Below are 25,086 nucleotides of genomic sequence, written 5' to 3'. Positions count from 1 at the left end.
TATGTTTACTGCGCACCTATTGTGATATTTTTCTTCATTACGCTCAAAAGTAGCAAGTACCAACAGGTAACAACACAGTAGCGAATCTGATGGGGGCAGTATAGATACACCACTGTCTGGAGCTGTAATTTTCGACTCCTCCACAGGTCTACTACATGGGGAGAAATAATCAAGTGGACAAAAACATTATGCAGAGCATTCACTAATGTTAACATATTATTGCAGTATGTTTGTCCATCAGTATATACACATCGGTCTTCTGTACTATTTACCAGTGTTTTCCACAGTGTAGGAGATTAACATGACCACAAAATGAAACCTGGCAATTCATTCATTAGTTTCTAATGCACAGAGGGGAGGCAACCATTTTGGGGGCTGAAGTGATTTTCATAAAATGGCTGCCTGCACTTTGGCATACCGCCTACCCTTTCTGCATTTTGATTTACAGGGAAGGAGGAGTCGAGGTATGAAAAATGTCATGTTTCTGCGACAAAAATCTCGCCATCCCGGTTTCAAAAGCTCTGGTGTTGAGAGGCATGCTGTGGGTAAGGCCACAAAATGGCTGCCTGTACCGTGGGTAAGCCCACAAAATTGCTGCCTCCACTGTGTGCAAATGACACTCAATACCCCTAAATATCCGTCTGCATTAATAAATCAATTAAACCCAAGCATCCAAATGTCTACATGGGCCACGATGTTCAATCAATACCAAATAAGTGAATATCAGAAGGTGGTTAAAGGGCCCTTATACTGTAGATGGTTTCCTTGTACTCTAATGTACCAAATTCACAGACAAATACATTACGTTTCCTGTGCAAAAAACAACCCATGTTTCAATGTTTTACTAGATCATACTGTTAATCAGTTTATGGGTTTGTGTACCATGTTCTTTCAAGATTGTGTAAGTTTTATAGAAATCAATAAAGAACATCCCTACATAAACTTATATTGTGGTGATCAGCGAAACTACACAATTACAGCTTTCTCCAGGGTTAGGAAACAGAAATGACTATACTGATGTCATATTCTGTAACTTTATTATCAGTCCTGCCTACACAAATAAATTCCCCTATTGTAAAAAGGAGAATATTTCCTTGTAGTCATAGGATACAGGCATGTGTCACTTAAATTGTGTTTTATTTCAGTGATAGTGTATTGTAATGAGAAGCTGAGGACTACTCCCAAAAACACTAAGGATACTGAATTTATACCTCTATGCGCTCCTACCTATACCTTCTAAAAGCCTGCCTATACCTTCTAATATTGACGCTATTTGCGTACGCAGTCATACAATAAAATAAAGACTTTAGACCTTGAACATGTGTTTCCAAAGCACAAAGTATTATTCAAGTAAAGTACAGTCAGTTAAACGCTGTGATCTAAGTACAATTTAGCGCAAAGAATTATACAGACCCAAGATACAGTTATACATACGCACGCGCTCTGGACCAGATACTGGCATCAGCAAGAAACCTCCGTCAATCAGCAATCAGCAAGAAGACTCCAGACTGGGGTCACAACACACACATTTATACCCTTACAGAAACAGACAACACAATAGATAGGTTTGTTGCTGACCCCATTGGTTCCCCATCACGGTGCATTTGTTACAGGACATTTAACAGGTTGATTCAAATGGACACAGGTCAGCCTCCGACAGCCTATTGTCTCCTCTATTCCCCCTGCATGCAAATCTAAGCTGTTAGTTTCACAAAATACATTTTGGTGCTTTATATCTCTACGAGCCATAAGTTGAAAATGCATGTTGCGATCTTCACACCGATGATACCGGAAAGCTGTTGAGAAAGTGCAGATCAGTATAACACCAAACACGGCTTACTTTTCACGTATTAAACCTTAGATACCAAAATAGCCTTTATTTCACAGCATTTGTAATAAATGAATAAAACTTGGATCTTATACTTTAAAGCTATGGAACCTTTTAAGTAAGTGTGCATTATGTAAGTATTAGGGGTTTGGGAAAAGATGCTAGTTAGGTTTATCAGATTTGGTTCAGATGTGCACGCATGCAGCTAATAAACAGCGTTCGCATGCAGGATATTGTGCATTCGCTAATGTGCGTCATGTTAACAGCGCAACTGTGCGTAATGTGCGGTGTTTATGCATGTGATTCTATTTATGATGGATTTAATATATATACGTACATATATATATATATATATATATATATATATATATAGTCAGGTGCATAAATATTGGGACATTGACAGAATTTTCATATTTTGGCCTCTATTCACCACCACAATGGCTTTGAAATGAAACAAACAAGATGTTCTTTAACTACAGACTTTCAGATTTAATTTAAGGGTAATTACATCCAAATCCGGTGAACGGTGTAGGAATTACAACGGTTTCTATATGTGCCTCCCACTTTTTAGGGGCCAAAAGTAATGGGACAAACTAAACAATCCTAAATCTAACTTTCACTTTTTAATACTTTGTTGCAAATCCTTTGCAGGCAATTACAGCCTGAAGTCTGGAACACATAGACATCACCAGACGCTGGGTTTCATCCCTGGTGATGCTCTGCCAGGCCTCTACTGCAAATGTCTTCAGTTCCTGCTTGTTCTTGGGGCATTTTCCCTTCAGTTTTGTCTTCATCAAGTGAAATGCATGCTCAATCGGATTCAGGTTAGGGGATTGACTTGGCCATTGCATAACATTCCACTTTTTAGCCTTAAAAAACTCTTCGGTTGCTTTTGCAGTAGGCTTCGGGTCATTGTCCATCTGCACTGTGAAGCACCGTCCAATGAGTTCTGAAGCATTTGACTGAATATGTGCATATAATATTGCCCGAAACACTTCAGAATTCATTCTGCTGCTTTTGTCAGCAGTCACATCATCAATAAATACAAGGGAACCAGTTCCATTGGCAACCATACACGCCCACGCCATGACACTACCACCACCATGCTTCACTGATGAGGTGGTATGTTTTGGATCATGAGCAGTTCCTTTCCTTCTCCATACTCTTCTCTTCCCATCACTCTGGTACAAGTTGATCTTTGTCTCATCTGTCCATAGGATGTTGTTCCAGAACTGTAATGGCTTTTTTAGATGTTGTTTGGCAAACTCTAATCTGGTCTTCCTGTTTTTGTTGCTCACCAATGGTTTACATCTTGTGGTGAACCCTCTATATTCACTCTTGTGAAGTCTTCTCTTGATTGTTGACTTTGACACATATACACCTACCTCCTGGAGAGTGTTCTTGATTTGGCCAACTGTTGTGAAGGGGTTTTTCTTCACCAGGGAAATAATTCTTCTGTCATCCACCACAGTTGTTTTCCGTGGTCTTCCGGGTCTTTTGGTGTTGCTGAGCTCTCCGGTGCGTTCTTTCTTTTTAAGAATGTTCCAAACAGTTGATTTGGCCACACCTAATGTTTTTGCTATCTCTCTGAGGGGTTTGTTTTGATTTTTCAGCCTAATGATGGCTTGCTTCACTGATAGTGACAGCTCTTTGGATCTCATATTGAGAGTCGACAGCAACTGATTCCAAATGCAAATGTCACACCTAGAATCAACTCCAGACCTACCTGCTTAATTGATAATGAAATAACGAGGGAATAGCCCACACCTGTCCATGAAATAGCTTTTGAGTTGATAGTCCCATTACTTTTGGCCCCTTAAAAAGTGGGAGGCACATATAGAAACCATTGTAATTCCTACACCGTTCACCGGATTTGGATGTAATTACCCTCAAATTAAATCTGAAAGTTTGCAGTTAAAGCACATCTTGTTTGTTTCATTTCAAAGCCATTGTGGTGGTGACTAGAGGCCAAAATATGAAAATTCTGTCAATGTCCCAATATTTATGCACCTGACTGTGTATATATATATATATATATATAAAGTCCAGTATTAGTCCACACTCACGTCTGAAAATCCAATTGCTGGGGTAGCCACCCAAAAGGGATCACCTGTATCCCTGCATACAAAAAATGAACAAAGGGGGTGCACTCACCAGTCTTCTAAAATGAGTTTTTATTTAATCTTTTTAAAAAAAAATTTTAGCTTGTGAGTTATAACTTAAAATGATGCTGTAAAATTTTTTTTAAAAAAAGATGAAATAAAAACTCATTTTAGAAGACTGGTGAGTGCACCCCCTTTGTTCATTTATTTTATATATATATATATATATATATATATATATATATATATAATATATATATAATTTCTTACTAACATTTTTAAACTGCAATGCAAATGTGTTATGGGCAGTGAGCTTCACTCTCAAACAGGGTGGAGTCCCCCAAACGTGCTGGTGCCAGCCTGTCTGACAGTGAGTTTAAAAGAGCAGATTTCTTACCATTGTTCATTCAGTCAAATTCAAGTGTCTGGGCCATATTACAATTGCCACAGCTACACCTGTCCACATGTGGGGTCTCTCCCTTTACATGCAAAACACCCACAGTTCCTGGTGTATTGTCTTTTCTATTTACTTTTCTCAGGAGGCTGTTTTTCTAGTTGTTTTGGTATTTCTCTATGCAAGGTTGTCCCCAGAATGGGCCTGTCATGGCTTCTAAAAGGATTATCAAAAACATTGCCATCTGTACTTAGCTTGTGAGTTATAACTTAAAATGGCGCTGGTCGCAAAATGGCGTCTTGCAGATTCTTATTTTTAAGATGGAGTCTGGTTGCCATTCGCAAGATGGCATCGCTCCAAGCTAATTTTACACTGATTCTGTCTCAGCCACTAAACCAGCTTCGACAACACAATCTACCGCCCTTAGGCTTGTGATAAACTCTACTTCTTACTTGCTGATCTGTGTTGTGAATTAGTAGTTGTCTTATTAATTACCTGACAGGTGAGGTTCCTGGCTTGAGTAAATCCAAAAGGTGCATACACACACAACAATTTAGTAAATGAACGATTTTAGTAAACGATTTTCGTTCATTTTGTCAAGGGAAAAATTAACGAAAATCGTTTATTAAAATCGTTCATGTACTAAATGTAATGAACGATTTTTTTGAACAACAAATGATTTTTGCATATTCCATTACTGAAAATCATTGAGTTGGTATGTCTGACTAAACTACAAACTACAAAGGAGAACGCGCATAAACGATAATCGTTCATCGTTTTAACTCAGAAAGTGAACGATTTTTTCAATGATTGAACGATAAACTATATCGTTATTGATAATCGTTCAAAAAATCGTTGTGTGTGTATACACCTTAATTCTTTGAATTTACAACTAACTTTTATTGGCATACATTAACACAGTGGGTCTGATTCAGACCCGGACGCTATTTGCGGACGGTCGTTCTGATAAGGGGGTGGCTATTTAAATGAACCGTTCGCTCTTTGCGGTCTGTTGACGCCTCTATGTCTGAACGAGCGAACAAAACATGCGGTCGTTTTTTGGAAAAATACGCCCCCTGGCCGCTCGCACCATACGTCATATCCGCTATTTAATAGATTAATCGAGTACATCGAACAGCGTATGAACTGCTCGCTATTCTTGTGGTTGGTTTTTCCTACCGCAATCTTGCGAGCAGTTCTGGCTATAAAATAACCAAGTGACGTGGTGATGACGCTGCTGTTTTAATTATGCACACCCTAAAAACGCCCGTTTTGACCTTTAAGCACGCCTGCGTTCTGATCTCCACTCCCCGTTTTCAAGCACCTTCCCCTGTTACCACCCACATACGCCTCCTCCTGTCACTCAAAATAGCAGGCATTCGCTATTTAGCGAGCACACGATTTTCGTCCGCACTGACTGGTTCGCGCATGCGTATTACAATCCGTACGCATGCACAGATGTGCTAACATCGCTCCGAACGAGCGAACGGCCGCTTACGAACGGCTCTGAATGAGACCCAGTATTTTGATATAATCAGACATATATCTTTAGAACAACGAAAAGAACAACAAAATTAAATAATCCATTTGTTACTATACTACAGTACTTACTTTAGTTCACACAAATAAGCAAGAACACCTGGTTCATTTTATTTTACAGGAACTAACTGGAACCTGCTGCTGCAATTTTGCACCGGAACTTCTGTAGGTGGAAAATATTACTGCATCCAACACCATATAAAATTATAACATATGGAACACTCAATAAGTATTAACTCTCTAAATGGCCATAGAACTAAATTAAGTTAATCTGCAGTCTCTTATCTTTCTTGACCTAAATCTATATATTTCTAAAATGGTATATGAGCTCACTACAGTAATAACAGTCCAGCGCTATTCTCACTTTTATGCATGCAACGTTGCCCGGGTTGATGACTCTGACAAGGGGCTATTTTATACTAGATAAGACAATGGCCCGTATTCAATTTGAGTCAAAAAGTCTGGATCCGCAATACTTTTTTGCCAATGACGTCATTTTCGCCTGTTTTGCTTTTACCCCGTATTCAATTTGAAAGACTTTTTGCCTAGGCGGAAAATCAATGCAATGTACTAGGCGAAAAAGTTTCGCCTATGAACAGCAGGTGGAAAAAGGTGCAAAATAGGGGTTTTGGGGTGCAACGTTGCAGGAACCCCCGTGCAGCCTTCACACAGTCCCCCAAAGGTAAACTGTGTCAAAAAAAAAAAAAAAAAACACTTAAGAACACCCCAAAAAATGACTTTGAAAAAGGGGGCGAAAAAAAAAAAGTTGGGGTACTAAGTTAAAAACTAGCGAACTTGACTCTGGGGGGTCCCCAAGTATGCCCCAAGTGTTTTTTTGATTGCAGGTGTTTGCGGCAGGTGGATTTTTCTCAATTTTTTCAACTTCACTTTAGCAATTTTTAAATATGCTGACCCCCATTTTCAAGTACCCCAAATTTGCTGGGATAAGTTATTTTCTGGAAAAAACACACCTGAATACTATTCTGCATCACGTATTGAAAAACGCTTTTTTAGCAGCTATTGAGCCCGTTTAAAAACACCAAATACCTTTAGCAAGCCAAATCGGGGGGTACCATAGTGAACCCCCATGTAGGAGCGTCTTTTGGGGGGTGTCAGGCTGATTTCCCCAATTCTGACAGTACTTTCCGTCCGTTCAAGTTTCGCCGGGTCCCGTTTTCGCGTACTTTCAAATTGAATACGGGGTAAAGCGGGCGCGCGCACGATACTTTTCCGCCTGCAAAACAGGCGAAGTAGGTGAAAAGTCCGGGCCGTGAAAAAGTATCGCGGCTCGGCTCAAATTGAGCCAAATTGGGCTCAATGTCCCTGGTTAGGAGGTGCAACTTGTCCTATCTCAATTTAAGTCTCCATTGTGCTATTTTTCTCTCTAACTCCACTGTTGTAGCAATCTGGCTGGCAGTATTTCTTAATAGGGTGTCTCCCAGTGTTACTATTCAGTACTGAGGGGAGGGGCTCTGATACTATAAGGGTGGATGGTAGTTAAGCTGCCGTCTTACGGACTTGAGGCTCACAGTCTACCTGCTGACTGATTGTCTGAGGCTTTCACAAAGGGTCCGGTGTCTCCGCTTACCGCTCAGCCGGCACCACCAGGATATCATCCAACCTCTGCACAGGATCACGGCAGACTCTGCGAGGTAACTGCCTCTCCGTTCCCAGTCAGTCCCGGTGCTCCATCTGCAGATTATCGCATCTCTGGCTGCCGACTGCTGCCAGGTAGATGCGCAGGTCTGGTCCTCTTTTACCTCAGGACTGCAACTGCCACTCCCTTCCAACTGTCACCAGCCTGACACTGGTCATATGACCTGCTGCTCCTGACCTCTTCAGCAGCTGCAGAGGCTGCTGGGAATTGTCTGCCTATGTAATGCCAAGTCGGACGTAATAACTCACATAGTGGGGTATTACAGGCTACTGTGGATACTTAAAGCGCCGGTAGACATGTTAGACAGAGTAGGGAGTGAGAGGCTAGTAAGAACTAGGAAGGAGGTGCCTTGACAATGGGTCTGATTTAGAGATAGACGCTAATGCATGCGCGGCTGCAAATGTTTGCGGAATCGCAGTAACAGTAATATGTAAATGTTCGTTTCAGCCCTCCTTGTGCACTAGCGTACGACGGACAGTTCAAGTCCTGTGACTGCCACTTTTAATGTTCATGGAGAGTGCAATTCCACCGGTGGTTGTGCACATTCACCATTGGCGCACCATCGCTTTCACCATTGACACTTACAACGCCCTGTGGCTGGCGCAGCGTCTCCTGCTACAAATCCTGTAAACATGGCTTCTGTGGCTGCGGCTTTGCGTTTTCAAAACAAAACATTTGAGGTTTCAGAGTTAAAAAAACTAAATATATTTATATTTGTACACTGACTTACATGTGCACAGTCAGGTGTTATTTACAAAGGGAAGGCGTAAGGGAAGCCCATACCATGATACTCCCATGACACACCCGCGAGACGGCCCTTTTTTGGCATTCACTTCAGGTCGCCTTCCAGTCACCGCCCAGGAATGCCCATGACTGTCTGCCGCCAGCTCATCCCTTACACAAGTGTTCTCTGTGTACACTCAGTGGTACGCATGCGCCTTAGGGGTTTCCATTAATCTTTGCGCCATACAAGCCTACTCTCCCCAAAGTCGCGGGAGGCTCCCGATATTTTGGGTAACCTCCCCCGCACCCCCGGGAGATTAGGCATTTCTATCACATTCTGCCCACTTCCCAGTGAAGTTGGCAGAATGGGGAGAATTTCCGCGGCGATTGCGGGTCCCCATGTAGGGGGCGGAGTTTAATGACATGACTCTTCATTAATTGCGTCATTAAGTCCCGCCCCCTATATAAATTTGCACCAAATACGACAATTCACCACAAAGGGGGCAGGGCTTAATGTCACAACCCATCAGGCCCCGTCCCCATTGCAACCCACCTGCTTCTCTTCCCGGACTTCTCCAGGGGAGGAGAAAAATAAAATAGGCAATTATGATTTGCACATGCCCCAGTAACAAGTACTGTAATTGCAATAATCAGGCCCAATGTGGAGTTGTAAGTTAATTGGGCATAAATAGCTCACATAGAATGATTAGGGGGAACAAAAATGTGTATATTCGCCCATGTGCAGAGCTGGATGCATTTTTTGAGATGCAACTGCATGTATAGCCTGTGCTTCTGGTTTTGAGTCTTACCTGTTCTAGGTGTAAACAATACGCCTCCAAATGGCGCATATTCACTATATTCATGTGCAGGTCTGCATGGGCCGCATTTACTTCTCCTGAAATGCCTACATCAGATCGCCCCCTTCCACCTCTCTGGTCTTCAGTGCAGATGTGACGGAAACGTTTTTAACTGTGCATTGTCCATACTTGCGTGCGCCCATTTTCGGAGTGCGCGCAGTGCAAGCAAGTTCACACAGGATACGCACTGCAAATGGGCGGGTGCTCAGCTCTGCAGCAGCCCCACTGAGCGCATTCATGTTCACGGTGGGATCGATAGTCACACCTGAAACTACTACATTGCACCAAGCCGTGCGCAGTGCTGGATGACAGAGATCCGAATCCCATGGAAGAGAGCAGGTTGGAGGATGACACATGTCCAGAGATACCATCAAATGTAATGTAAGCCAATGGATAGTGGAGAGATCAGCAGAGAGGCGGATACAGAGGGCAGTACACAGAGTGGGAATGACTATACCCAAGGCATGAAGCGTCAGCTTTAGGGTAACAGCATTAGTATATAAAGCGAGGAGTTTTGTGCTCATAAATATATGCGGGCTGTACTGATGCCAGGACTCACAATAGGCCAATGTCTACCGGGTTCTATGGTGGCATGTGCAAGGGCCCCTTTTCTACATCGTCACCACAGAGCTTAGGGATATGTGAATAGTCTGAGCTAGCCTAAACGTAGTCTGTGGCCTGCCCCTGCCCTAGATCCAAGTGGCGACAGAAAAAGAATCATTTGAAAAAGCCAACAACTTTTAGTGGCCCCATCTGAGACCAAGATAGAGCCCTTTCCTGTTACTATGTAGAGCAGCAGGGTGTAGATGCAGGAGAAGGGAGGAAAATCACCTAGTGCCATTACAAAAAATACACTGCTGGGGCGTAAACTGGGTGTAGGACCCTGCACCAGAGCAGAGCCCCATGCAGTCCTGGCCGACCCTGTCCCAATCATGCCAAGGGGGCTGGACCGCTGGCACTAGGAAGTAAAGCATTGGCCAGAGTTTTCTTAGGATGCTCTATGCAGCTCTGCAGGGAGCTTGTCCTGAACTTCCAAAGGAGGTTCCAAACAGCTCCGCAGCAGCACTACTTGCAGCCTTATGTATATGCTATTGGGCAGCGATGGTACCGCCTCCAGAACCCTGCTCCCTGGGCAACAGCACTGCTCATCCACCCCTAGTTATGGCCCATGTAGGATCTCACCAAAGCCTGCCCAGAGACTTTGTACTAAGGCCCTGATTCAGAGCCGGACGCTCTGACAGAGTGCTCACTCTGAATAAGGGCCGGGCCAATTTTTTGTTTGGAGTGGCCTCCTGGCCGCTCGCATAGCTATGGGTGACCACCCACAGCTATTGCGAGCAGCCATGATGATGGTCGCGATGGTCAAGACCATCGCGACCATCGGGCTTGTGACGAGACCCTTGTGGTAGGGTCTCGTGGCCGCAAGCCCCAGAGAGCTTTTGGCTCAAATTGATTTGGAAGCTCTCCACTGACATCACTTGTGATGTCAGTGGGGCCGCCCCCAAGCGGTAGGTGTTCTCATGGGAACGCCTCAGTTTGGGCAGCCACCCCCCCGGCCCGCCCACCAAAGGGGGCGAGCTGTCACTCAACATCGACAGCTCGGCCCCTTTGGTGCGAGACCCGGAGCGACGGATTGCCCATCGCTAGCCAGGTCTCGCGCATGCGCACGACGGAGCCGGCTACGTCGTGCGCATGCACTGTGGGCCACCATCGACCCGGTTGCGAGCGCTCAGCGCTAGCAACCGGGTCTGAATCAGGCCCTAAGAACCTCACTTATACTAAATGTTCATTGTGAAGTTTATCAGAATTCTTTTGACTATCATTGTTCTTAGGGCCTAAGGGCCTGATTCAGCAAGGAGACGCACGGATGCAGACGCGAGCACCTGGCAGCTGGGAGAATATGCTAATGAATGCATACACACGGCAATCGCAGCACAAAGGTGCAGACGCCCAGCACTACATAATGCCGTCCCCTTTACCGTCTACTAACACTAGTACTGATGCGCAAGGCTGATAAAACATCTGACCCTGCCGCAGGAGTTGAGAGACTTCCAGCACGCAGAGGACGCCAGGCTGCGTCCGTCATCTCAGTAAATAATTTATGCACGCCCCTGTAACGGCGTGCGAATGATTTGACACGCCTGCATTCGGCTGGCCACCGAATGTCAATCACTCTGCTGAGGGTGTCAAAGTCAAATAATTGGATATGATCGCTTACAATTATTATCTGACGATCTAGTCGTCTATAGTCTGATGGCGAGTAAATTGGATGCTACTTGGCGTTGCACAATTCAATGCGCACAAATGCGAACCCAACACACACATACACTGATACACATAGTGCACACACATAGACGCTCATATGTGTATCCACATACATACACATAGACGCTCATACGCGTATTCACATACAGACATACGCACATTTGCTATTTTCAATACACAGACGCACACATGCGAACGCATACATATAAGATGGTTCCCACACATTATAGTTAATAACCAGAGTTATTAAAGGTATTTGTTAGCTAATAATTATAATGTATTATTTACTTAAAAGAGATCTAAGGTTCAGAATACAGTGGACATGTCATGTTTGGTATCATACTAAATCCCTGTTTATTTGCAGACATCCGTTTCTATCGGCGAAGTATTCGCATCTTGTGTTCGCTAGTTATGGATTATAGGGAGTTATTGGTTAGAATGCTATTACTTGTATGCAGTGTCTGTAGCCAGTTTTAACTAGTTCTTCGGCGGGAAGCTACACAAAGAAGCCATTGCAAAGCTGAGCCATACCTCTGATGACACCGTATGAACTGACCAATGACCAGATTTCCAGATGCAAGAACCAATGAAAACATGCCAACTTGTCCCTTTGTTATCCTTGTAACTTGTACTGTATGTATGCTGTGTGCTGGTCTCCGTGTTCAGTCATTCTCCATTTTGAGTGACCGCAGGATTCAGGATTGAAGGACTGTATCGGCTGTTACTATTTTCATTGCTTTTTATTCTAATTGTTAAATCTTTCCATGCTACATAAATAACTTTTTGTGCTTTGGAACCACAAGATTGGACTGGAAAGCAATTCTTTCTTAAGCGACTTGCAGCGCTAAATAGCGACTAATTAGAATCAATAAGGGTCTGCGTACTGATTAAGTACGCACTTCACGACGCAGTGTGCGGTTTGCACATGCGCACTGCGACTTTGATGCATGTGCAGATCGCGAACATTGGCCGATTGCGTGCAAATGCATCCGTGCGTTCCTTGCTGAATCAGGCCCTAATTCAGCAGTGTTCACTAGTGCACTGCTGAACGCAGATTCCCGATTATTGGGAATCTGCGCAGGCGCCAGACCCGTTCAGCGCATGTGCAGAACGGGTCTGCGAGCCCACACATAAACTGTCAGTAGACTGTCAGAGATTGACAGTCTGCTGCCGTTTGGGGGCGGGGAGGGGGCGGCGTTAGCCTCTGTGAGATGAGCAGCTTAGCTATTCCGTCTGCAGCTGAATCAGGCCCTTAGTACTTAGAGTGTGCACCTACATTCTTTGTTCCCTGCATTGTACTACAAGTCTGAGCATGGTAGCACCTCTTATTATGTTTAAAATTAGGGTGTGCAGTCCAAGCCCCCTCCAACTGGAGCTGGTTTAGGCCGTATTCAATTTGAGGCGAAAAGTCTGTATCCGCGATACTTTTTCACCGATGACGTAATTTTCGCCTGTTTTGACTTTACTCCGTATTCAATTTGAAAGACTTTCCGCCTAGACGGAAAGTCAATGCAATGTAATAGGCGAAAAAGTTTCGCCTATGAATAGCAGGCGGAAAAAAGTGCAGAATTGGGGTTTTGGGGTGCAATGTTGCGGGAACCCCCCTGCAGCCTTCAGACAGTCCCCCAAAGGTAAACTGTGTCAAAAAAAAAAAAAAAAACACTTAAGGACACCCCAAAAAATGACTTTGAAAAAGGGGGCAAAAAAAAATAAAAAAATTGGGGTACAAAGTTAAAAACTAGCAAACTTGACTCTGGGGGGGTCCCCAAGTATGCCCCAGGTGTTTTTTTGATTGCAGGTGCTTGCGGAAAGTGGATTTTTCACGATTTTTTCAACTTTACTTTAGCAACTTATAAATATGCTGGCCTCCATTTTCAAGTACCCCAAATTTGCTGGGATAACTTATTTTCTGGAAAAAATACTCCAGAATACTATTCTGCATCACTTATACAAAAACGCTATTTAGCAGCTATTGAGCGCGTTTAGAAAGACCAAATACCTTCAACAAGCCAAATCGGGGGGTACCATAGCTAACCCCCGTGTCAGAGCATCTTTCCGTCTGTTCAAGTTCGCCAGGTCCCGTTTTCGCCTACTTTCAAACTGACTACGGGGTAAAGCGGGCACGTGCGCGATACTTTTCTGCCTGCAAAACAGGCGAAGTAGGCGAAAAGTCCAGGACGCGGAAAAGTATCGCGGCTCGGCTCAAATTGAATACGGCTCATAGTTGTAACTGTCCAAAGTGTTGTATAGCCAAATGCCTTCCAAGCTATGGCAATAAAGCCAAATACAAACTCAGCCTCCTATGAGACTTCTGGAAGACTGTTGGAAGTTATGGTGAAGGGAGAACAAAGTGCACTGTTGGAACTGCTGCAGTGAATGTGATATTAGGCTGTGTGCTCTCAGCAATTATACCAGTCTCGTATGAGACAACATCACAATCTGTTGGTGCAACCAATCACAAACAGTTAAAAAGCATTGCCTCTAACTAGCTGACATAACAAATATTGTGCATGGACATAATAAACCTTAGCATAAAGAAAAGCAACATTGTGGAGACCAGGAGGTTGAGACCGACATGTAAATGGAATCCGGGCTGTGAGGGACCTCTGATGTACTGGAGAGGGTTCTCACATGTCAACATCAACCTTAACAGTCTCATTTACGTAGTCCATCGGGTTGATGAGTTCGAATCTTGTGGGTCAAATGTAATGGGGTCCGATTTTGGCAAATGTACAAGTATAGAGCTATACTCGCATATTTTTAGAACACGTCCTATGTAATAGGATGTGACAACATGCAAACTCTTGTTTCTCACCCCCCGCAGCTTGCAATGGAAAAACTCACATCCAGATGTTTTGACATTGTGATGATACAACTCGGCCAACGTATATGTGTGCAAGTTTTTAGCTCACACACTAATACTTACCTAAATTCTTGAAAAATAATAATAGCCTGAGGAGGGATTACACAGAGGCATGCACAGATCAGTGAGATCCGTGCATGTTTCTGTGTAAAAACCCTGAAAAGTGAATCCTGTGATCTGTTAGATAGACAATGATTATTAGTGTAATACCCGTAATGAAGTACTAACCTTCCCATAACCGCTTCTTCAGATATTCACCTATAGTAAGTAGGGGTGTGCACCGGCCACTTTTCGTGTTTTGTGTTTTGGTTTTGGATCTGGATCTTTCTTCGTGTTTTGGATCTGGATTGCTTTTGCCAAAACCACCCTTCCGTGTTTTGGGTTCTGGGTTTTGTGTTTTGGATCTGTATTTTTTTTTTAAAAAGCATAAAAACAGCTAAAATCACAGAATTTGTGTGTTTTTCTGCTCCTATGCTATTATTAACCTCAATAACCTTAATTTCTACTCATTTCCAGTCTATTCTGAACACCTCACACCTCACAATAGTGTTTTTATGTCCAAAAGGTTGCACCGAGGTAGCTGGATGACTATGCTAAGCGACACGAGTGGGCTGCACAAACACGTGGCCCATCTAGGAGTGACACTGCAGTGGCAGACAGGATGGCAGTTTGAAAATCTAGGCCCCAAACAGTACATAATGCAAAGAAAAAAAAGAGGTGCAAGATGGAATTGTCCTCCCACCCACCCTTATGTTGTATAAACAGGACATGCACACTTTAACAAACCAAACATTTCAGCGCCAGGGTCTGCCACACGACTGTGGCTGAAATGATTGGTTCGTTTGGGCCCCCACAAAACAAGCTGGCATTTAATCTGTCCCTGCACAAACTGGCTCTACGGAGGCAAGATGTCGTCCTCATCCTCCGATTCCTCACCCTCTTCAGTGTTGTGTACATCCTCATCCTTAGAGTATTAATTCATCCCCGCTGGAATCCACAACCACAGGTCCCTCTGTACGTCCTGGAGGCTGGTCTCCCTGGAAGAGTTGATAATTCATTTTATGAACATCATCTTCTCCACATTTTGTGGAAGCAACCTCCTACGCCTTTTGCTGACAAGGTTCCCGGCTGCACTAAACACTCTTTCAGAGTACACACTGGAGGGGGGGCAACTCAGGTAAAATAGAGCCAGTTTGTACAGGGACCTCCAAATTGCTTCTTTTGCCTGCCAGTACAGGTACGGACTGTCTGACATGCCTACTTGGATGCTGTCACCGATGTAATCCTTTAACAGACAGACGCACACTTGTCGCTGCTGCTTTAAGGATGCAGGTGCGGCTACAGCCCACACATTTCACAAAGACAGAAAAAAAAAGAAGAATTTTTTTATTGTTTGTGGAGCGCACTTTGAGGGTTACACCACCCTTTAACAGACAGACACACGCTTGTCGCTGCTGCTTTAAGGATGCAGGTGCGGCTACAGCCCACACAATTCACAAAGACAGAAAAAAAAATAAGAATTTTTTAATTGTTTGTGGAGCGCACTTTGAGGGTTACACCACCCTTTAACAGACAGACGCATGCTTGTCGCTGCTGCTTTAAGGATGCAGGTGTGGCTACAGCCCACACATTTCACAAAGACAGAAAAAAAAATAAGAATTTTTTAATTGTTTGTGGAGCGCACTTTGAGGGTTACACCACCCTTTAACAGACAGACGCACGCTTATCGCTGCTGCTTTGAGGACAGTATCATATGCAGTGACAGTAGACTTGTCAGAAATTGTTGGCACGTCCTTCAGTCCGGACCAGATGTCCAAACCGGCCCTTGACTTATGACACAGGCGCACGCTTGGCACTGCTACTGTGTTGCTGCATGTGCGGCTACATCGCACACAAGTCACAAACACATAAAAAAATTATTTTTTATTTTTTGGAGCACTTTGAGGGTTACACCACCCTTTAACAGACAGATGCACGCTTGTCGCTGCTGCTTTGAGGATGCAAGTGCGGCTACAGCCCACACAATTCACAAAGACAGAAAAAAAAGAAGAATATTTTTATTGTTTGTGGAGCGCACTTTGAGGAGTACACCACCCTTTAACAGACAGACGCACGCTTGTCGCTGCTGCTTTAAGGATGCGGGTGTGGCTACAGCCCACACACTTCACAAAGACAGAAAAAAAAAGAATATTTTTATTGTTTGTGGAGCACACTTTGAGGGTTACACCACCCTTTAACAGAAAGACGCACGCTTGTCGCTTCTGCTTTAAGGATGCAGGTGCGGCTACAGCCCACACATTTCACAAAGACAGAAAAAAAATAAGAATTTTTTAATTGTTTGTGGAACGCACTTTGAGGGTTACACCACCCTTTAACAGACAGACGCACGCTTGTCGCTGCTGCTTTAAGGATGCAGGTGCGGCTACAGCCCACACATTTCACAAAGACAGAAAAAAAAAGAAGAATATTTTTATTGTTTGTGGAGCACACTTTGAGGGTTACACCACCCTTTAACAGACAGACGCACGCTTGTCGCTGCTGCTTTGAGGATGCAAGTGCGGCTACAGCCCACACAATTCACAAAGACAGAAAAAAAAGAATATTTTTATTGTTTGTGGAGCGCACTTTGAGGGTTACACCACCCTTTAACAGACAGACGCACGCTTGTCGCTGCTGCTTTAAGGATGCAGGTGCGGCTACAGCCCACACATTTCACAAAGACAGAAAAAAAAATAAGAATTTTTTAATTGTTTGTGGAGCGCACTTTGAGGGTTACACCACCCTTTAACAGACAGATGCACGCTTGTCGCTGCTGCTTTGAGGATGCAGGTGGAATCTAGATGGGATTTGGAACCGGGGACACACTACCTCCATCAATTGTCTAAATCCCACTGCACTAATGGCGGATACCGGACCCACGTCTAACACCAACATAGCAGTCAAGGCCTCAGTTATACATTTTGCTTCAGGATGACTGCTGTCGTACTTCATCCTCATCGCTAGGGACTGTTGGAGGGTCAATTGTTTAGTAAAAGTGGTGGTGTTCCTACTTCCTCTCTGGGATGATGAACAACTCCCAGCAGCAGCAACAGCACTAGGAGGAAGTGGTTCTTGATCTTTCCCTATTTTATTTTTATCGGAGAAAGTTTGGTCCTCCTTTTATGTTATATTGATATATACATGCGGCTAAAGCGCACACAAACACAGAAAATATTTTTTTATTTTAGCTGGAGAGTAGTGCACTTTGTGGGTTACACCACCCTTTAAGAAATGAGCCAGCCAGCTCTTTACTTAGGGGACACAGGCGCACGCTTGGCACTGCTCCTTTGTTGATGCACGTGCAGCCACAGTGCACACAATTCACAAACACAGAAAATATTTTTTTATTTGGTTTGGAGTGTACTTTGGGGGTTACAGCACCCTTTAACGGTCAAGCCAGCCGGCCCTTTACTTATGACACAGGCGCACGCTTGGCACTACTTTGTTGAAGCACGTGCGGCTACTGCGCACACAATTCACAAACACAGAAAAAATATTTTGTTATTTGGTTTGGAGTGTACTTTGGGGGTTACAGCACCCTTTAACGGTCAAACCAGCCGGCCCTTTACTTATGACACAGGCGCACGCTTGGCACTACTTTGTTGATGCACGTGCGGCTACTGCGCACACAATTCACAAACACAGAAAAAATATTTTGTTATTTGGTTTGGAGTGTACTTTGGGGGTTACAGCACCCATTAACGGTCAAGCCAGTCAGCCCTTTACTTATGACACAGGCGCACGCTTGGCACTACTTTGTTGATGCACGTGCGGCTACTGCGCACACAATTCACAAACACAGAAAATATTTTTTTTTTTGGTTTGGACTGGAGTGTACTTTGGGGGTAACAGCACCCTTTAACGGTCAAGCCAGCCGGCCCTTTACTTATGACACAGGTGCACGCTTGGCACTACTTTGTTGATGCACGTGCGGCTACTGCGCACACAATTCACAAACACAGAAAATATTTTTTTTGGGGTTTGGACTGGAGTGTACTTTGGGGGTTACAGCACCCTTTAACGGTCAAGCCAGCCGGCCCTTTACTTATGACACAGGTGCACGCTTGGCACTACTTTGTTGATGCACGTGCGGCTACTGCGCACACAATTCACAAACACAGAAAATAATTTTTTTTTTGGTTTGGACTGGAGTGTACTTTGGGGGTTACAGCACCCTTTAATGGTCAAGCCAGCCGGCCCTTTACTTATGACACAGGCACACGCTTGGCACTACTTTGTTGATGCACGTGCGGCTACTGCGCACACAATTCACAAACACAGAAAAAATATTTTGTTATTTGGTTTGGAGTGTACTTTGGGGGTTACAGCACCCTTTAACGGTCAAGCCAGCCGGCCCTTTACTTATGACACAGGCGCACGCTTGGCACTACTTTGTTGATGCACGTGCGGCTACTGCGCACATAATTCACAAACACAGAAAATATATTTTTTTTTGGTTTGGACTGGAGTGTACTTTGGGGGTTACAGCACCCTTTAACGGTCAAGCCAGCCGGCCCTTTACTTATGACACAGGCGCACGCTTGGCACTACTTTGTTGATGCACGTGTGGCTACTGCGCACACAATTCACAAACACAGAAAATATTTTTTGGGGGGTTTGGACTGGAGTGTACTTTGGGGGTTACAGCACCCTTTAACGGTCAAGCCAGCCGGCCCTTTACTTATGACACAGGCGCACGCTTGGCACTACTTTGTTGATGCACATGCGGCTACTGCGCACACAATTCACAAACACAGAAAAAATATTTTGTTATTTGGTTTGGAGTGTACTTTGGGGGTTACAGCACCCTTTAATGGTCAAGCCAGCTGGCCCTTTACTTATGACACAGGCGCACGCTTGGCACTACTTTGTTGATGCACGTGCGGCTACTGCGCACACAATTCACAAACACAGAAAATATTTTTTTATTTGGTTTGGACTGGAGTGTACTTTGGGGGTTACAGCACCCTTTAACGGTCAAGCCAGCCGGCCCTTTACTTATGACACAGGCGCACGCTTGGCACTACTTTGTTGATGCACGTGCGGCTACTGCGCACACAATTCACAAACACAGAAAAAATATTTTGTTATTTGGTTTGGAGTGTACTTTGGGGGTTACAGCACCCTTTAACGGTCAAGCCAGCTGGCCCTTTACTTATGACACAGGCGCACGCTTGGCACTACTTTGTTGATGCACGTGCGGCTACTGCGCACACAATTCACAAACACAGAAAATATTTTTTTTTTGGTTTGGAATGGAGTGTACTTTGGGGGTTACAGCACCCTTTAACGGTCAAGCCAGCCGGCCCTTTACTTATGACACAGGCGCACGCTTGGCACTACTTTGTTGATGCACGTGCGGCTACTGCGCACACAATTCACAAACACAGAAAATATTTTTTTTGGGGTTTGGACTGGAGTGTACTTTGGGGGTTACAGCACCCTTTAATGGTCAAGCCAGCCGGCCCTTAACTTATGACACAGGCGCACGCCTGGCACTACTTTGTTGATGCACGTGCGGCTACTGCGCACACAATTCACAAACACAGAAAAAATATTTTGTTATTTGGTTTGGAGTGTACTTTGGGGGATAAAGCACCCTTTAACGGTCAAGCCAGCCGGCCCTTTACTTATGACACAGGCGCACGCTTGGCACTACTTTGTTGATGCACGTGCGGCTACTGCGCACACAATTCACAAACACAGAAAATATTTTTTTATTTGGTTTGGACTGGAGTGTACTTTGGGGGTTACAGCACCCTTTAACGGTCAAGCCAGCCGGCCCTTTACTTATGACACAGGTGCACGCTTGACACTACTTTGTTGATGCACGTGCGGCTACTGCGCACTCAATTCACAAACACAGAAAACATATTTTGTTATTTGGTTTGGAGTGTACTTTGGGGGTTACAGCACCCTTTAACGGTCAAGCCAGCCGGCCCTTTAGTTATGACACAGGCGCACGCTTGGCACTACTTTGTTGATGCATGTGCGGCTACTGCGCACACAATTCACAAACACAGAAAATATATATTTTTTTGGTTTGGACTGGAGTGTACTTTGGGGGTTACAGCACCCTTTAACGGTCAAGCCAGCCGGCCCTTTACTTATGACACAGGCGCACGCTTGGCACTACTTTGTTGATGCACGTGCGGCTACTGCGCACACAATTCACAAACACAGAAAAAATATTTTGTTATTTGGTTTGGAGTGTACTTTGGGGGTTACAGCACCCTTTAACGGTCAAGCCAGCCGGCCCTTTACTTATGACACAGGCGCACGCTTGGCACTACTTTGTTGATGCACGTGCGGCTACTGCACACACAATTCACAAACACAGAAAAAATATTTTATTTGGTTTGGAGAGTACTTTGGGGGTTACAGCACCCTTTAACGGTCAAGCCAGCCAGCCCTTTACTTATGACACAGGCGCACGCTTGGCACTACTTTGTTGATGCACGTGCGGCTACTGCGCACACAATTCACAAACACAGAAAATATTTTTTTTTTTGGTTTGGACTGGAGTGTACTTTGGGGGTTACAGCACCCTTTAACGGTCAAGCCAGCCGGCCCTTTACTTATGACACAGGCGCACGCTTGGCACTACTTTGTTGATGCACGTGCGGCTACTGCGCACACAATTCACAAACACAGAAAATATTTTTTTGGGGGTTTGGACTGGAGTGTACTTTGGGGGTTACAGCACCCTTTAATGGTCAAGCCAGCCGGCCCTTTACTTATGACACAGGCGCACGCTTGGCACTACTTTGTTGATGCACGTGCGGCTACTGCGCACACAATTCACAAACACAGAAAAAATATTTTGTTATTTGGTTTGGAGTGTACTTTGGGGGTTACAGCACCCTTTAACGGTCAAGCCAGCCGGCCCTTTACTTATGACACAGGCGCACGCTTGGCACTACTTTGTTGATGCACGTGCGGCTACTGCGCACACAATTCACAAACACAGAAAATAATTTTTTTTTTGGTTTGGACTGGAGTGTACTTTGGGGGTTACAGCACCCTTTAACGGTCAAGCCAGCCGGCCCTTTACTTATGACACAGTCACACGCTTGGCACTACTTTGTTGATGCACGTGCGGCTACTGCGCACACAATTCACAAACACAGAAAATATTTTTTTGGGGGTTTGGACTGGAGTGTACTTTGGGGGTTACAGCAACCTTTAACGGTCAAGCCAGCCGGCCCTTTACTTATGACACAGGCGCACGCTTGGCACTACTTTGTTGATGCACGTGCGGCTACTGCGCACACAATTCACAAACACAGAAAAAATATTTTGTTATTTGGTTTGGAGTGTACTTTGGGGGTTACAGCACCCTTTAACGGTCAAGCCAGCCAGCCCTTTACTTATGACACAGGCGCACGCTTGGCACTACTTTGTTGATGCACGTGCGGCTACTGCGCACATAATTCACAAACACAGAAAATATTTTTTTTTTGGGATTGGACTGGAGTGTACTTTGGGGGTTACAGCACCCTTTAACGGTCAAGCCAGCCGGCCCTTTACTTATGACACAGGCACACGCTTGGCACTACTTTGTTGATGCACGTGCGGCTACTGCGCACACAATTCACAAACACAGAAAATATTTTTTGGGGGGTTTGGACTGGAGTGTACTTTGGGGGTTACAGCACCCTTTAACGGTCAAGCCAGCCGGCCCTTTACTTATGACACAGGTGCACGCTTGACACTACTTTGTTGATGCACGTGCGGCTACTGCGCACTCAATTCACAAACACAGAAAACATATTTTGTTATTTGGTTTGGAGTGTACTTTGGGGGTTACAGCACCCTTTAACGGTCAAGCCAGCCGGCCCTTTAGTTATGACACAGGCGCACGCTTGGCACTACTTTGTTGATGCATGTGCGGATACTGCGCACACAATTCACAAACACAGAAAATATATATTTTTTTGGTTTGGACTGGAGTGTACTTTGGGGGTTACAGCACCCTTTAACGGTCAAGCCAGCCGGCCCTTTACTTATGACACAGGCGCACGCTTGGCACTACTTTGTTGATGCACGTGCGGCTACTGCGCACACAATTCACAAACACAGAAAAAATATTTTGTTATTTGGTTTGGAGTGTACTTTGGGGGTTACAGCACCCTTTAACGGTCAAGCCAGCCGGCCCTTTACTTATGACACAGGCGCACGCTTGGCACTACTTTGTTGATGCACGTGCGGCTACTGCGCACACAATTCACAAACACAGAAAAAATATTTTGTTATTTGGTTTGGAGAGTACTTTGGGGGTTACAGCACCCTTTAACGGTCAAGCCAGCCAGCCCTTTACTTATGACACAGGCGCACGCTTGGCACTACTTTGTTGATGCACGTGCGGCTACTGCGCACACAATTCACAAACACAGAAAATATTTTTTTTTTTGGTTTGGACTGGAGTGTACTTTGGGGGTTACAGCACCCTTTAACGGTCAAGCCAGCCGGCCCTTTACTTATGACACAGGCGCACGCTTGGCACTACTTTGTTGATGCACGTGCGGCTACTGCGCACACAATTCACAAACACAGAAAATATTTTTTTGGGGGTTTGGACTGGAGTGTACTTTGGGGGTTACAGCACCCTTTAATGGTCAAGCCAGCCGGCCCTTTACTTATGACACAGGCGCACGCTTGGCACTACTTTGTTGATGCACGTGCGGCTACTGCGCACACAATTCACAAACACAGAAAAAATATTTTGTTATTTGGTTTGGAGTGTACTTTGGGGGTTACAGCACCCTTTAACGGTCAAGCCAGCCGGCCCTTTACTTATGACACAGGCGCACGCTTGGCACTACTTTGTTGATGCACGTGCGGCTACTGCGCACACAATTCACAAACACAGAAAATAATTTTTTTTTTGGTTTGGACTGGAGTGTACTTTGGGGGTTACAGCACCCTTTAACGGTCAAGCCAGCCGGCCCTTTACTTATGACACAGGCACACGCTTGGCACTACTTTGTTGATGCACGTGCGGCTACTGCGCACACAATTCACAAACACAGAAAATATTTTTTTGGGGGTTTGGACTGGAGTGTACTTTGGAGGTTACAGCAACCTTTAACGGTCAAGCCAGCCGGCCCTTTACTTATGACACAGGCGCACGCTTGGCACTACTTTGTTGATGCACGTGCGGCTACTGCGCACACAATTCACAAACACAGAAAAAATATTTTGTTATTTGGTTTGGAGTGTACTTTGGGGGTTACAGCACCCTTTAACGGTCAAGCCAGCCAGCCCTTTACTTATGACACAGGCGCACGCTTGGCACTACTTTGTTGATGCACGTGCGGCTACTGCGCACATAATTCACAAACACAGAAAATATTTTTTTTGGGGATTGGACTGGAGTGTACTTTGGGGGTTACAGCACCCTTTAACGGTCAAGCCAGCCGGCCCTTTACTTATGACACAGGCACACGCTTGGCACTACTTTGTTGATGCACGTGCGGCTACTGCGCACACAATTCACAAACACAGAAAATATTTTTTGGGGGGTTTGGACTGGAGTGTACTTTGGGGGTTACAGCACCCTTTAACGGTCAAGCCAGCCGGCCCTTTACTTATGACACAGGCGCACGCTTGGCACTACTTTGTTGATGCACATGCGGCTACTGCGCACACAATTCACAAACACAGAAAAAATATTTTGTTATTTGGTTTGGAGTGTACTTTGGGGGTTACAGCACCCTTTAACGGTCAAGCCAGCCGGCCCTTTACTTATGACACAGGCGCACGCTTGGCACTACTTTGTTGATGCACGTGCGGCTACTGCGCACACAATTCACAAACACAGAAAATAATTTTTTTTTGGTTTGGACTGGAGTGTACTTTGGGGGTTACAGCACCCTTTAACGGTCAAGCCAGCCGGCCCTTTACTTATGACACAGGCGCACGCTTGGCACTACTTTGTTGATGCACGTGCGGCTACTGCGCACACAATTCACAAACACAGAAAATATTTTTTTGGGGGTTTGGACTGGAGTGTACTTTGGGGGTTACAGCACCCTTTAATGGTCAAGCCAGCCGGCCCTTTACTTATGACACAGGCGCACGCTTGGCACTACTTTGTTGATGCACGTGCGGCTACTGCGCACACAATTCACAAACACAGAAAAAATATTTTGTTATTTGGTTTGGAGTGTACTTTGGGGGTTACAGCACCCTTTAACGGTCAAGCCAGCCGGCCCTTTACTTATGACACAGGCGCACGCTTGGCACTACTTTGTTGATGCACGTGCGGCTACTGCGCACACAATTCACAAACACAGAAAATATTTTTTTATTTGGTTTGGACTGGAGTGTACTTTGGGGGTTACAGCACCCTTTAACGGTCAAGCCAGCCGGCCCTTTACTTATGACACAGGTGCACGCTTGGCACTACTTTGTTGATGCACGTGCGGCTACTGCGCACACAATTCACAAACACAGAAAATATTTTGTTATTTGGTTTAGAGTGTACTTTGGGGGTTACAGCACCCTTTAACGGTCAAGCCAGCCGGCCCTTTTTACTTATGACACAGGCGCACGCTTGGCACTACTTTGTTGATGCACGTGCGGCTACTGCGCACACAATTCACAAACGCAGAAAAAATATTTTGTTATTTGGTTTGGAGTGTACTTTGGCGGTTACAGCACCCTTTAACGGTCAAGCCAGCCGGCCCATTAGTTATGACACAGGCGCACGCTTGGCACTACTTTGTTGATGCATGTGCGGCTACTGCGCACACAATTCACAAACACAGAAAATATATATTTTTTTGGTTTGGACTGGAGTGTACTTTGGGGGTTA

Source organism: Taudactylus pleione, unplaced genomic scaffold, assembly GCF_031769625.1.
Source record: "Taudactylus pleione unplaced genomic scaffold, aTauple2 ptg000061l, whole genome shotgun sequence".
NCBI lineage: Eukaryota > Metazoa > Chordata > Amphibia > Anura > Myobatrachidae > Taudactylus > Taudactylus pleione.
The sequence above is the reverse complement of the archived record's forward strand: the minus strand, read 5'-3'. Positions refer to the sequence as shown.